Raw genomic sequence first — 16028 nt, 5'->3', positions numbered from 1 at the left:
GCATTAAAACATGTTTGTTGAATTAATCATTAATTAATAATTACATTAAATTAGCACATACATTGGAGAAGGCAATGGCAACCCACTCCAGTACTCTTGCCTGGAAAATCCTATGGATGGAGGAGCCTGGTAGGCTGCAGTCCATGGGGTCACTAGGAGTTGGACACGACTGAGCGACTTCACTTTCACTTTTCTCTTTCATGCATTGGAGAAGGAAATGGCAACCCACTCTAGTGTTCTTGTCTGGAGAATCTCAGTGACAGCGGAACCTGGTGGGCTGCTGTCTATGGGGTCGCACAGAGTCGGACACGACTGAAGTGACTTAGCAGCAGCAGCACATTCATTATATGTTAGTCTCAATGCCTAGTGTAGGGCTGTTGGGCTGCAAGCCTTGTAATTGCCCCGCCTTGAGACTGAAGAAAGAGCCCAGAGACAAGACAGCAATTGTTTATTAAATAGGGGAGTCTTACACACCTGAAGCAAAATATCTTGGAGCTACACCCCCACTGTGTATGGCAGGCAGCAGGCAGGACATGGCATCTATCTTCGTTACTCAGGGTAGGCTGCTCAGGAGGCTACCATTTATGGGGGAATTGACATCAGGTTGGTTCATCAGTTACCAAGGAAACTAGTGGCTGGGTCAGGGGCAAACACATAAGCAGTTACCGTTTAAGTGCTATAATTAAGATTGGATAGTCATGTGAGTAAAGTAGGGCCTGGCTGATATAAAGAGAGCAAGAGAACAGCCACCTTGGGGAACTTTCCCATGGTCCACTGGTTAAGAATTCACCTTCTCAATAAAGGGAACATGGGTTCAATCCTTGGTCAGGGAACTAAGATCCCACAACCCATAGGGCAATGAAGACCCAGCACAGCCAAAAAAAAGAAAAAAAGAACCCCACACTCATGTTGAATGGCCTGACCATACAATAGGTAAGGATGAGGCATAACGTTTGGTCTTGGAGAAGTCAGCTGTATACTGGCTCTGTGACCTTCGGTATTTTGGTTTATTTTTACTGAATCTCATTCCATTATCTATAACATGGGAATAATAATAGCACCTGAACTTATTTCATAGGATTATTTGTGAGATCAAATAAGCTAATAGTTGTGAATGTGCTTTATTATTTATAAGTATTATCTTTTTAAAAACCTAATTTTTGCCATGAAAGTTAGGAGATCCCCTGGTCTTGATGTCAACATATATACAGATCAAAACATCAAAGATAAATAAATCAACAAAAGTAAAAAACCCAACCCCCTCCCCCCAAAATGTACAGGTAACCTTGCACGCCTGTCTGCCTTGTCCCCACGTTCTAGGGTTTTGCATATTTAGAGCATTCACTCATATTTTTAAGCTCTCACTCTCTGGGCTATCTTTTCAATTTAAAAATATTTACCAATTTAAATTAAAAAATTTAGTTTTAAAAATATTCATTTTGTGGAGAACCTCAGTGGTATTGCTGCTGTCAACATGAGTTTTGTCATTCTTAGAGTGTCTCCAAAAAGAGGGGGCACCAGGATGAAGCCATTTCTGGGAGGGTTAGCAATAAAGGTGAGTGCTTTGTTAAGTATTGCTTAAAGGGTTGAAATTTGAGCCCTTCCCATTTGAGTTGAGCCATTTCATATCTAGCAATTGACCAATGTTTCTGTTTCTAGTTTGTCCCTGAAGGCGCTCAATTTGGAGGATTCCTCTTCCTCCCATCTTCAGTCCTAAACTGCCATTCATTTCTCTGATTCTTTTAACTTGCCTTTTAGCGTGCTCACCCATTGTTTACTGTCTTTTTGTTTAATGTCTTTTTGGACAGCTGACATCCAGCTCCCTTTTTGCTTCTCCTTACTCTTTTCCACCTCCACCCTGCACACTTTCTGGAAGCTCTGCTTGGTCTGCAGGGAGTGCAAGGATGTGAATACTGACCAGGGGCAGAAGAGGAATCACTGGTGTGGGTAGAAGGGTGCCATAGACATCTTTCAGTGTCTTGATATCTTCAGTTTTGTCAAATAATTCTTTTTTTTTTATTAAGCTTCTTATTTTATATTGGAGTGTAGCCAGTTAGTAATGTTTTGATAGTTTCAGATGTAGACAAAGGGACTCAGCCATCCATGTACGTGTATCCATTCTCCCCCAAACTCCCCTCCCATCCTGGCTGCCACATAACAGTGAACAGAGTTCCCTGTGCTATACAGTAGGACCTTGTTGGTTATCCATTTTAAATATAGCAGTGTGTACATCCCAAACTCCCTAACTATCCCTTCCCCCGCATTCTCCCTCCAATTCCCTGCAACCATAAGTTCATTCTTTAAGTCTGTGAGTCTGTTTCTGTTATGTAAATAAGTTTATTTGTATCTTGTCTTTTTAGAGTCCATATATAAGGGATGTCATATGATGTTTCAGCATCTCTGTCTGGCTGACTTCACTCAGTATGATAATCTCTAGGTCCATCCATGTTGCTGCAAATGGCATTATTTCATTCCTTATGATGACTGAGTAATATTCCATTGTACATATATATTGTATAATAATTCTAAAGTCATCTTGTTCAATCTGTAGCGCTTGCTCTTGGTCAGGGTTATTCTGCTTCCATAGAGGTGACCATTCCTGATGGCTAAATCATAAACACTTTCTTGACTTTTGACATCCACATATAGACATCTCAAAATAGTTTTGCAACAGGTCATCAAATAGATGTGTCTTTGAAATATTGCTGACAAATAAATACACGGTTCAGAATGTTATTTTAGCCTTTAGCAGTGGGGTCCTTCTACCTTAGTCAGCCTGCAGCTGACCATACATCTCAGAAATGAAAGACTTTTGTTCCAAGCATTGTGACAAATAAGACTACTCTGGAACTCCTCCCTGGAAGTCTGGATAACCAGGAGGTCCTCCAAAAGGAATTTGGTGTTTTTTTTTCATTAAGAAGTTTTGTCAAAGTCTGAAAATATTTTCTTTTCCTGCACATGCAACACCCTTTTGATTTAGAAAGCCTTTACATTTAAAATTAAAATTTAACTAACATGAGACTTCTAAGCTAGTTCATATTGTATGAATCTTTGAATAGTTTTTATTATATGTGGAGTTAATATTCCAGTGTAGCAAGCTGGTATTTTTATGATTTTGTGAAGGATTATAGTTAAATTAAATGATAAACTTGCAGTTGAGGATTTTTTTCCACTTATCTAAGGCCATTGGGCTAACTCTTTGAATTAATAAATTGTTTCCCTGTAATCATACTTTTTGAGTCTTTACCTATTCATTTGTGTCTGAATTTTCTACTCTTTGACCACTTACAGTCTACTGTTCTTAGCCTGTTCTCAGGCTAATCACACTGTCACCTGGGCTGGTGAGATGAGAGAAGTTTAGACTACCAGTGCTGGAAGATGCCTTAGCAATCAAATTCACAAGCTGGGTCAAGGCAGAACTGAGTTAACCTTGAAAGGGAGTATAACTTTGTGGTTAAGACCATAGTGTTTGGAGCGAGGCTCCTCAGGATCAAATCTTGGCTCTGCCACTCACTGGATGACCTGAACCAATTACTTAACCTGTAAAGAGGGCATAAAGTATTTACCTAATGGTGTTGTGTATTTAATAAGCTCACGTGCCTAATAGAGGGCTTCCTAGGTGGTGCTAGTGGTAAAGAACATGCCTGCCAATGCAGGAGATGTAAGAGACGTGGGTTTGATTCCTGGGTTGGAAGGATTCCCTGGAGAAGGGCCTGGCAACCCACTCCAGTAGTCTTGCCTGGAGAATCCCATGAACAGAGTAGCCTGGCAGGCTACAGTCCATAGGGGTCACACAGTCAGACACGACTAAAGTAACTTAGCATGCATGCTCCTATGGAGTATGTAACATGTGGTATGCATTCTGTAAATGTGGGGAGCTAAGAATGGTCTGGTGCCCATCATCCTTGTCTAGGGTTCTTTTCAACGCAGGGTTCTTCAGGGTTCTTTCCTAGGAGTAGTGCAAGGCACTACTGGAGGGAAGCTGTCAAGGTTATGGGTATAGCAGAGTTCTAAGTGTTGGTGATTGGGAAGCTAGAACTAGGAAGCCACAGTCGAGGCTGAAGGAGGGAGGAGACCCAGGGCCAGTAATAGAGCTGTCAGCTCCTCTTGGTTTCTTTCTTTCTTTTTTTTCTTTTTAATTTTTTTTCCCTCTCCTCTTGGTTTCATGAGGGCACACCCCAGACTGGCAGGAAGGGCAAGGTCCTGTTCCCCAGAAGAGACAGGAGTTCCTATAAAAACACGGGTGAAGGAGATCCTGCCGTCCTCAGTTTGGGTCAGACCATCACTCGTGTATCAAGTTCAGTTCTGGGCAGCTCATTTACAATCTGGAGCACAGCCAGAGGTAGCTGATAGAGCAGCACAGAGTCCAGCAATTATACAATAATGCATTCTCTCACAAACATCTGTTGAGCCCCTAGGGCAGACCACTGTATTATGTGCCTTGGGGTGAGGCTGGGTGGGACAAGAGGCAAATATGCTTTATAGAAATAGTTTCTTTCCTCTAGGACCTGCGTGGATTCTATTTAACAAACCTCTATCAATTGCCTATTATGTCCAGGCCTCTTATACAGGTGGTGTGGCCTTTGTGATCCAGCAGGAAGAACATGGGACTGAGTGTCAAGAAAGCTGGATTCTAATCTCACCCCTGTTGTCAACTATCTGTCTGACTGTGGATAAGTTACTCTGGGGCTCAGTTTTCTCACAGATAAAATGGACATTATGTCTGGTGCATGCTCAGTCATGTCCAATTCTCTGCAACCCCATGGACTGTGGCCCACCAGGGTCCTCTGTCCATGGAATTTTCCATCAAGAATGCTGGAGTGGGTTGTCATTTCCTCCTCTAGGGGATCCTTCTGACCCAGGGATCAAACCCATGTCTCTTGGGTCTCCTACATTGGCAGGCAGATTCTTTACCACTGTGCCACCTGGGAAGTCTTGAACATTAAGATGCCTACCCTATTAAAATTCCAGAGCCCCTTATCAACTAAATCAGAACTTTTATGGGCAGAGTCTGAGAGGCATTTTGATCATCAAGACAATTGGGAAAAACTCCCAGGGCAGTGTTCTTCTTGTGAGGGATTTAGACTACCAACATCAGAATCTCCAAGTAACTTGTTTAAAAAATGAATTTCAAGGTTCACCCCAGACTTGCTTAGAAGTTGTGGAGATGGGGGCTTGGGAATATATGGTTGTTTTTTTTTTTTTTAATTTTATTTGTTTATTTGGCTGCTCTGGGTCTTAGTTGTAGCATGTGGGATCTAGCTCCCTGAGCAGGCATCGAACCTGGGCCCCCTGCACTGGGAGCTCAGAGTCTTAGCCACTGGACCACCAGGGAAGTCCCGGGAATATATGTTTAAGGTGGAGTCAGGTGGTTCTTTGTACCCTACCCAAGTTGAGAATGACTACTGTAGGATTTTATAAGGATTTAATGAGAATGTGTGTGAATACTTATTTTGGTAGCTCACATATGAAGGATAGCTTAGCAATGAGTATCTTATACTTTCAAAGGAAGTCATAATAGCCACTTGTGAGAATTGGAGGGCTGTGTATTAGTCAGAATCTTTGAAACTGCCAAGAAGAGTCACACCTAATAGGTTTCAGGAAGACAGGTTTATTGCAGGACCCCACAGAGGTTTATTGTAACTGGGGAGTTGCCTTATTAGCTGTAGTCACTATGAGCCCAGTGCTTCCAAGACTTGGAGAATTGAAAAAGTGATTTGAGTTGGCAAAAAGAGGCTTGCAACTCCAAAGTCACCCACTTTCTGTGAGTATCACTAAAGATGTTTATTTCCCCATGAAGAGCCTCTGAATGAGTCAAATAGCTGCTATCCAACATGGTGCACCCTTTTGATCACAATTCCTATCAAACTCTTTCCTTCAGCTTCCTGTGTGCCCCACACATTCATGGTTAACTTCAGTATGTGAATTAATCCCTGTCTAATCATCTGTGGTTAGAGTAGCAGAGCTAGTTTTGCTCAAGATGCATAACAACCTGGGAGTCTGCTTTCTTTGGAAAAGTGGGAGGGAAAAAATATAAATAAGTAAGCATTTTTGAGGACTCTTGATTTGTCTAGTATATGTTTAATGGGGGAGTAAACAAATGAAGTGGGGCTCTAAAATTTGGAAATACAGGGATTTCGCTGGTGATCCAGTGGCTTAAGACTCTGTGTTCCCAATGCAGGGGGCCTGGGTTGGATCCCTGGTCAGGGAACTAGATCCCACATGCCACAACTAAAGATTCCTGCATGCTTCAACAAAGACCAGGGGCAGCCAAATAAATAAATAAATCAAATGTAGCAACAGGACTCCTTTGTGGAGCCATGGATCCCCTACCCCTAAGTACATGAGCAGACACACACAGAACTTCACACATATTTCTTGGGGGCAGGGATCTCATAAGACTCATATGTGGAATCCTAGATTGAGGGCCTCTGTGCTTCTGGGCCTCTAAAGGGAAGAACTGTTCTATAGAAGTGTCATAAGAGCAGATTTACATTCCATGTCCAGAAACATCTTCTGACATTTCAACTGTCCCGTAGCAGATCTTTTCCATCTTGAGGTAATGAACTCCTCATCACAGGAAGTGTTAAAGCAGGGGCTGGATGACTGTTTTGCTCAGATGTCCCTTCATTTGTTTGTTCATTCATTCTATCACACATACCCTGATTCACATATAGCAAGAACTCACTCCTGTGAGTGTTTAGGAATAGAAAAGTGAAATACAAAGGTGGAGGCACAAGAATCCTTTCTGTTATCAAGTATCATTGTTTGGTAAAGGAAACAGACATTGATGTTCACAATGCATGGTGACAGGTGCCATAAAACCCTGTGTGTAAAGGGCTTACGAGGCCAGGGAAGAGAAGGGAGACTTTCAGAGTAATCCTGTGTAGGACCCAAGTTCCTATAGATGACTCCTAAGTTCTCTTCCAATTCTGGGATCCTGTGTAGTATTTGGGACTAGAGAGTCCCTTGGACTGCAAGGAGATCAAACCAGTCAGTCCTAAAGGAAATCAGTCCTGAATATTCATTGGAAGGACTGATGCTGAAGTTGAAGCTCCAATACTTTGGCCACCTGATGTGAAGAACTGACTTATGGGAAAAGACTCTGATGCTGGGAAAGATTGAAGGCAGGAGGAGAAGGGGACAACAGAGGATGAGATGGTTGGATGGCATCACAAGTTCAAAGGACATGAGTTTGAACAAGCTCCAGGAGTTGGTTGAAAGACAGGGAAGCCTGGTGTGCTGCAGTCCATGGGGTCACAAAGAGTCAGACATGACTGAGCAGCTGAAAAACAGCAACAAATGTAGCACTGGGGCCAATAAGTGGTTTGGGAGGGCTTTATGCATGCTCTGCATGCCCTACAGATAGATGTATGACATATGTAGGGAAAAAAAAAACACCAATGTATTTGCTATGCAAAGTACAAGTTTTCCGGTTCCCTCACTTCCTGCCCCTCCAATCAAATAGTAGCCTGATAACCTGCCCTATGCAGACATTCTGGAACTGCTACTGATTCTAAGGTTGTGTATCTTGCAGTTATCAAGTCATAGGCCTGACCCCCTTCCAGAGGTTGTTGTTTGATGGAGCATCCTCCTGGAAAGGCAGGGATTGCCCGTGAGAATGAGCTACTGAGGATGAGGAAGGGGCCAGGAGGGAGTGTGGATGAGCACGTCCTCCAACCCTGAGTCATCTCTCTGTGTCTGTTCCAACAACTTTGAGGCTTGAAAGCATTTCCTTCCCTCTAGGTTTTCCTCATTTTCTTTGCCTGCTTCCACAGACAGTACACCCGCCCTCTCTCCCTCCCACCAAGGTCACCACTCAGCAGGCTTTGATAAATGTCATCTTTTTTTTTTTTTTCTGAAAGTCGCCTTGGAAAAAGGCAATTTGACTGCAGTGAGGCAGAACAGGGAGCTGAACGCCAGCCGCCCTTTATCGACCAGAGCCCAACTCCGGGAACAAAATGAAGTGAAGTGTAAGGCTGCCCGGGGCTCCTGGTGATTCCCAGCTGCCTCTCCCAGGGATTTGTTTGCTGTGCAGAGCCCAGCAGCGCCTGGGTCCTGTGGTCAAGGCTCTTCCTCCCTCTTTTCGTCTCCCCAGCCTTTTGTCTTCTGCCACTTGTTTCCTGGCTGGTAACTAAAGGTCCCCGAGAACCCCCACTGCTCTGGGGGTGGGAGCTCTCTCCACTGTGCAAGCAGTGGGCTGCTGATTAGAGCAGGGAATAAATAACAGCAAGCTAATTATCTCCTGATTGCGGCTTGCCTCACTAACAAGGCCGGGCTGGAGTGGTGATACAGCGGTACTATTCCAAGCATGCTTCTAGTTTCAGGGAAATTTCCATGCCTTTCCAGTCTGGAGACTCTTTCCCTTCCCAGATGCTCTGGAGTTTTAACTCCTGCTTCACCTTGGAATTGAGCGACTCACCCCAGACATGTTTGTGTCAGACCCTAGTTGGTGATGGGTGCTGGCTTCTCATATAGGCAGGCAAAGGCTTTCAGGGAGGCTTGGGGGTTGGCCAAGGTCATGGAGAGATGTGTCCTCAGGGACCACACTCTCCAGCACTTAATATCCTAATTACATCTGCTGCTCCAACTGCTTGAACTGAGTGGCTCCCATCAGACCTGCGAGCAAAGTAGAAAAGTGCTAAGAGCACTGTTCTGGGGTCTAGCCCTAGCCTTGACTATCTTTGTGACATTAAACATGCTCCTTAATCACTCAGGTCATCAATTCTCTCTCTATGAAGTGACAGTTAGGCTTTTCTCTATGAAATGAAGCCTCAGCAAACCTTGGAGTTTTGCCCAACTCTGGAAATATGAGTTTGTGAATTACTATAAAATTTAGACTGTGATACTGAGAAAACTCCCAAGGCTTTTCATGTCCACAGCTCCTGTCAGAGATTTCCTTTTCCCTGTATTATTGTATTGTTCCCCACCCTCCCCACCCACTTGACCTGATCTCTCTAGCTCTCTTAGTCTCTAAAACTTGTCTTGTCTGAAGAGAGGAAGGTGAGAAACATCCTGTTCAAGAAGATATATGTTTTTTAGCAGCCTGGACTGTGCTGACACACCAAACCAGTAGCTATTGGCCTATGAATAAGCCAGGATGTAGGAGTGACCAGGAGCTGCTGCTGACCTCCGGTGTCAGAGGAGGAAATCAACTTGTCCCCCAAGCCCTTTGGACCATCCCAACTGTGGGCTCTGTTACCACTGCCACACCAATCACAGAGTCTGCTTGCAAGAAAGCACGGTCACCTTTCATCAGAGACCTCTACAGGGTGAGTAAGTCTCCTGTCAGAGGGCAGGTGTTAGGCAAGCGAGGTGCTTTCATTAGCTGAAGATGAATCCATGAAACAGCAAATGTGGGCCACGGTTCCCTCAGGAAAGGGGAAGGGCTAAAAGGGGGTCTAGTGTCATGCTTGGGCTAAAAGGAAAACGTTACTTTTAACTTGGTCTGATTGATAGGAAGGGGCTTCCCAGGTGGCTTACTGGTAAAGAACCACCTGCCAATGCAGGAGATACAGGAAACTTGTGTCTGATCCCTAGATCAGAAAGATCCCCTGGAGGAAGAAATGGCAACCCACTCCAGTATTCTTGCCTGAAAAACTCCAGAGAAGCCTGGTGGGCTACAGTCCATGGAGTCGCAAAGAGTGTGTGAGCACACACACCCACACACACATACACACACACACGCACAATCTGATAGAACCCTCAAGTAGGGATCAGAAGGTCATGTTCCATGTGATACTTTACCACTTCTAAAGGTTAAACAGGGGCAATTCATTTACTTTCTGTATTAGTTAGGGAGAGCTAACTGACCTGACTAATAACCCTGAAGTCTCAGTGGCTTATCACAATACAAATCGACATCACATTCACATAAGGGTTGAATGCAGATGTTCAGTTGATGGCCTCCCATAGGGTGATTCAGGAAGCTAGAATTATCCATCTTGTGGCTCTGCTAACTGTTTTAGGCTTTGGAATCCTCTACTGAATCCTCTGTATTCAGTCAGCAGATGGAGTAGAGACTTGGAGCCTGCAGAACTGTGTGGAAGGTTTTATGGGTCTGGAAGTGGCTTTCATTACCTCTGCCCACATTCCACTGGCTAGAACTCAGTCATATGACCACACCTGATTGCAAGGGAGACTGGGAAATGTAGTCCAGCTTGCACCCAGGAGGCAAAAGAAATGGGTTGGTAAACAACTAGTCTCTGACATACCTTCTTTGAAATTTTGTTCCTGAACTTACCAGTAGAACAAAGATTCTCTTTTTTGTCAACTTTACAAAGTTAGAATCGATATAAAATAAGAAAACAGCTTATGAGAGTTTTAAAAATATAGAATGAAGAATACATACATTAAATCTGTTTTTCAGATTCATCTAGAAATAATTTCATAAATACTGACTCTATTAGAAACATTAAAGGTGCTCTGTTATTGGAATAAATATCTTTAGGTTATGTGATGTGTCTGAATGACTGTAACTGATTTCACTATGTGATGAGGACAAACTTCGATAAATCCAATCCTTAAAAAAATGATAAAATGTGCCCTTCCTCTCCTATTTCCCTTTGATATAGGTGGAGGATTCAGCCAGCATAGCTGATGTGGTCAGTGAGACTAGGGTCCAAATTTGGCCAGTGCAAGCAGAATGTTTGGTGAAGCTGGGGCAGAGAATATGGCCCGTATGGTTAGGAGATTGATTGCAAGTAGAGGACTTGAGAAAATAATATGTTGAGGATAATGGGAGCCATATTTCTCATGGCTTCTTAGTGAAAGGAGTTACATTTATAGAAGGGAAATAAGCCATCAGAATTGGTGTAATTAGTTTGAACCCATGTTTTATACATAGATGTAGGGGTGTGTGTGTGTGTGTGTGTGTGTGTGTACATACATATTTCTGTTTTTGTCTGCTGACAGGTCCTATAAGCAATGATACCCAGATAGCAGTGAACACACCAATCACTCAGCTCTTTATTTCTAAAGACCATTTTCATTAAAAAGAACCAAGACTGATCAGTCTAAAAATTTATAGTTGAACCTAGAGCATCTCCTTGTGCTAAGAAAGTATGGAAGTGCTCAAAGAATGATGGAAACAAAAGGATACATAATCCAGATTGAAAGGATACATGCAGGCCAAGTCTGAGGCAATTTAGGCATCAAAGTAACTAATTTTAGTATTAGTATTCAGTATAGTAACCCACTGAATAAAACAGGAATGGATGAGTTAATATAGATACAAATAAATACATGGTGAGAAGGGAAGACACTAACTTACACTGGAATGCCAATTGATAAAGACAGAAAAGAGAGGAAATGAGAAAAATCACCATTTGGTCACCATCACAGTAATAAAGGACTTAGGTAAGAATATGGCTGCTAAAACCTGTGGGTGAAAATTTGATGAGGAACCTGATATTTACACAGTTTTAGCATATCTCCCTATAAATGCTTACTAATCTATAACCACAGTACTTATAATTGTATTTACAGTGGGAAAATTTGGTTGACATGATTCTAACCAACTGAGAAAAGTTAGCATGCCTGGGGACTTCCCTGGCCATGGGAACCATGGTCCAGCAGTTAGGAATCTGCCTTTCAATGAGTTCGATCCCTGGTTGGGGAACTAAGACCCCAAATGCCATAGGGCAACTAAGCCCATGCACACTGCAACTAGAGAAACAGGCAAATAGCAGCGAGAATCCCGTGGGTCGCAACAAGGGAAGCCCATACACGCCTCAACTAGAGAAAAGGTAGTGTGCAGCCAGAAAAAAAAAAAAAAAAAAGTTAGCATGACTGAAACAGAACAAATCAACATTTGTGTCTCTTTGGAGATGAACTGAGAATACAGCATCATTTCTGTAGCATTCCTGATAAAAATGCTTAACCTGAATCCACTCATTAGGCAACATCAGCCAAACTCAAACCGAGGGACATTCTGCAAAATAATTGGACAGTAGTGTTTGAAAATATCAAGATCATGAAATTTGAAGACAAGGAAAGGCCCTTCAACTCTCTGAGCCTCAGATAATAGTATGCATCTCCTAAGAGTGCCATGTGGCTTAAATAGCAATGTATGTGATACTGTTTTTTAAGTCATAAAATATGATACCAAATATAAATCATTAGTAGTATCTTTCTCCCAGAAAACTAAAACTAATGAAGGCAAAATTGTCCCCTCAGTCCTGACATTTCTCTTAATTCTTCAACCAGTTACCATCACAACATGTTATACCCGGAGAGACTGATCCTTTAACGGACTGTGAACTGGAAGGCCCAGCACCTCGGAAGGAAGGACAATTGATGGCAGAGCCACGGATCGCTGTGATGTGAGTGCCTGTGTCCCTGTATACGCCTGCGTGTGCATGTGTGTGTACGCACTCACATCCTGGCTGTTTCAATTTTAGGCTTCTTCTCTGTGAGCAGATGGACCCTGGGGGGACTGATGAATGCTGTTATAGATTCATAGACATCTGCTGGTGGGGCCAGGGTAGTCCCTTCTAGAAGGAAAGGCCCTGTGTGCTTCTGTCCCTCCTGACAGAAGTCCTTGTGTACACAATGTTGTGATACAAACCCACTGCTGGCAACTTGGGCATCAGGGTCCTAGCGCCACACACCATACAGATGCTGATGGAGGGCAGTGTAGGGTAATGAAAATCATCATTCCTGTTTTCTGAAGCCTCTCACAGACTTCCCCCCACCTCTCCCCGCCCCATCAGCCTTAAAGCTGCAGCAACCTGTGAGGCAAACATTGCTCTCTGCATCTTGTCACAGATCAGGCAAGTCTGATGATCAGAGAAAGACCAGGCCTTGCCCCAGTCCACAGGGCTAATAAATGGTACCCATGGGATGCCCGGCCAGGACAAGGACTCTCCTCATCATAGACATTCTGATGGACACTCTGATGGGAGATGGTTCAGCACTGGCGCCTCTCTGTCCCTTCCAGGTTCAGGGGGGCTGATTCCTGTGCCCCTGGCTTCTCAGAGCTCTTTTGCCACAAGATCCCCATCTGAGGCACCCTATGCTAGGGTTCCCTCACTAGGCTGTCCGACCACCCCTGTCCCCTACATTCTGGCTAGAACCATGGGGTTCAGCATCTTTGCACCTGCTGCTTAAAGCTGTCACTCTTCCTTCTGGAGTCAAAGGAGAAGATGAGGAGGAGGAGGCCATCCTGCCGATGGCCCCGGGAAGCTGGCCTCTGGAACTCATTCCTGTGTTCTTCCTGATTCCGAGGCCAGTTGCCGTGTCATCTTCAAGTCCACACAGACATTTCTTTCCTCACGACGCCAGCAGAAGGAGCAATACTTAATTTCTTCCAATTCGCTCTATCTCTGTGAATCACGCAGGAGGAAGTTCAGCAAGGCCAGGTTACTACCAGACTCCCTCTGCTCTTGGCACCTCCTGGACCCAGACAGACAGATGGATGAACATCAGACACTGCAGTGCCCATCTGGTCTCTGCTCCATCAGCTCCCTTGGTAGCAGCTGCTCCTGACTGGATGGAGGCTCCAGGAGAAGAAGCTGTTTCTGGCAGCCGTGGTAACCAACCTGCATTCTGCTTGGTTCTCAGAGGCCTGAGGAAGAGGGTGCACTCTGGGCTTGCTAGGAATCAATTTGTTGGATTCGTCAGGATGTGTTGGATCAGTCAGGGGCTTCCCCAATGGCTCAAGCAGTAAAGAATTCACCTGCAATGTAAGAGATGTAGGAAACATGAGTTCAATCCCTGCGTCGGGAAGACCCCTTGGAGGAGGAAATGGCAACTACTCCAGCATTCTTGCCTGGAGAATTCCATGGAGAGAGGAGCCTGGACCCATGGACAAAGTTACAGTCCATGAGGTCACAAAAAGTTGGACTTGACTGAACAACTGAACGCACAGGCACATTGGATGGGTCAAAGCTGATCCACTAGACTTTGATCTGTGGCTTTGGGAACTTAGAGCCAAGGCTTTGTGGTGGAATAAAACCAACACTGACCAGCTGGGAGCTGGCAAACTCAGTCTCAGATCTGCTCTAACCAGCTGGGCAAACGACTTCTGCTCACTGGGACACAGGTTCCTCATCCATAACACGAGGAATGCATTTGAAGGGTCGTCTGTCCTCTGTGCCCATCTAGTCAAACCAGTCTGCCAGCTCTGCATGACTGGAGCTGAGCCTCGCAGGAACTCAAGTCTGGAGTTCAGGCCTTCTGACTCCCAGGCTCAATTCACTGCTGATTCTGGAAACAGAGGCTAGGGTGGGACGTCTGGGTAGCAGAGGGTGTGGCACATCCTGGCCTCTGTTCATGGGATAGGGGAACTGCCCAGGAACAGCAGCTGGACCCAGGGTGGTGCTCAGGGTGGGGTGGGGGCAGGATGGAGGGGAACCTGGTGGTTCCCACAACTCTTCTGGTGGCCTAAGGACATGTGACTGAAAGTCCCCAGGGCTGCATCAGAACTCACATAGAACCAGTAGGAAAGGACAGAGAGAACTAAAGCGAAATGCTGAGAGTAGTCGGCCAGGCATAGAGAGCTTAAGGCATGTTAGCATTTGCTTGGGCTTCCCAGGTGGCGCTAGTGGTAAAGAACCTGCCTACCAATGCAGGAGACATGAGATGAGGGTTCAGTCTCTGGGTTGGGAAGATCCCCTGAAGGAGGGCATGGCAGCCCACTCCAGTATTCTTGCCTGGAGAATTGCATAGACAGAGGAGGCTGGGGGGTTCCAGCCCACAGGGCCACAAAGAGTTGGACATGACTGAGGCGACTTAGCAGCAGCAGAGTCTGCTTTCTCTCTCTATAAACTGAGAAGTATCGTTTGGGGGATTTTAGAGGTCTTGACACCTTCTAGCTCTGTAAGTAAGGAGCCAGTTCATTGAATAAAGCTGAACTCCCTTCTGATAGCGGGACTCCTGGGGGTCAGGGCATGTGGGCAGTTTGCCTCCTGTCTTGGGTCCCGCTCAGCTGACCTGCTTGCCTCCCTCCTCCACCACCTGCCATTCCCCAAGGTTTGGAGCATCCCTTACCATCTCCCTCCACCCCCGCACCCTGGAAACCAAACCTGGCTCAGCCTGGGGGCACAGAGAGGTGGGCCCGGGGCCAGCAGAAACAGCTGCCATAGGTGTCATCTTGCCTAGGGGGTGGAGAGAAGCTGGACTTTAAAGGTCCCCTCTGAGCCCAGCGTAGGTAACCTGAAACTCTTTCCTGCCCTTCTCATCCCCAGAGAGAGAAGACTCAGGGGGTCCCCGCCGGTCAGATCAGGGTCAGGTCAGAGTCTGTCTCTCCTGCCTCCAGGCTGGAAGGAGCTGAGCCTGGTGTGTGAATGCCAAGGAGCTCAGCACACAGGCAGGCTGCTCCAGAGAGGAGAAGCCTGGCCCTGAGTGCAGAAGGAGGCAGCCACGAGGCGCTTCCCCCGCAGACAGACAGGGTATTGATCCTGCTCACACGCCCCCTCCCTCTCTCCACTTCATGGCGCAGCTAATGGCCTGGAAAAAACTGGCCAGCTGTTCCCCAGCTGTGACATAATGAGCTCAGGGACGATCAATGCCTGTTCCGGCCTCTAATTAGGCCGGGGAGCTGGCTGGGGTGAGACTGTGGCCTGTTTCCTGAGGCCACCACTTCCACTCTAGTCCCCAGCTGCTGTGCTGGCTGCCACCTGGGCCCATGCATCTGTGGCCAGGAGGAGGTAGCAAGGCCTTTGAGCGGCCCTGGGGAGTCTTCTGACCCAGAGCCCCTTCTCCAGCAGCAAAGAAGGAATTCTGTAACCGTGTTAGTGCAGGTGGATAGGCTGGTGGGGAGGACCCGAAGATCCACACCCCCAGATTCCTGTCACATCCTCTCTCCGCCTGGGTCTGCCTCTCTGTACAGTGGCTTGCAATCCCAATCCTCTCACTCTGCCCTGGACCCTTCCCACCACTGGCCCCGAATGCCCAAGCCTGAGGCTGCAAGGAAGAGGCTGGTAGCAAGTCTGGCTCCTAGCCCAGCCTCCTTCTGCTATTTATACCTTCAGTCCAGGGAGGAATGGATCGGATTCTCAGTGCACTCACTGCAGAGGAGGAAGTGA

At 45.7% G+C, this 16028-nt stretch overlaps 1 long non-coding RNA gene across 1 annotated transcript; it reads left to right on the top strand.

The window, feature by feature from the left end:
• The first annotated feature begins 9071 nt into the window (after positions 1 to 9071).
• Positions 9072 to 13783, top strand: LOC136147997 (uncharacterized). Its single transcript, XR_010659420.1, has 3 exons — positions 9072 to 9272; positions 12208 to 12323; positions 13341 to 13783. It is a non-coding gene; the product is annotated as an uncharacterized lncRNA (long non-coding RNA).
• The last annotated feature ends 2245 nt before the right edge of the window (positions 13784 to 16028 follow it).

The sequence above is a fragment of the Muntiacus reevesi genome, chromosome 1 (assembly GCF_963930625.1).
Source record: "Muntiacus reevesi chromosome 1, mMunRee1.1, whole genome shotgun sequence".
Taxonomy (NCBI): domain Eukaryota; kingdom Metazoa; phylum Chordata; class Mammalia; order Artiodactyla; family Cervidae; genus Muntiacus; species Muntiacus reevesi.
The sequence above is the reverse complement of the archived record's forward strand: the minus strand, read 5'-3'. Positions and strand labels throughout refer to the sequence as shown.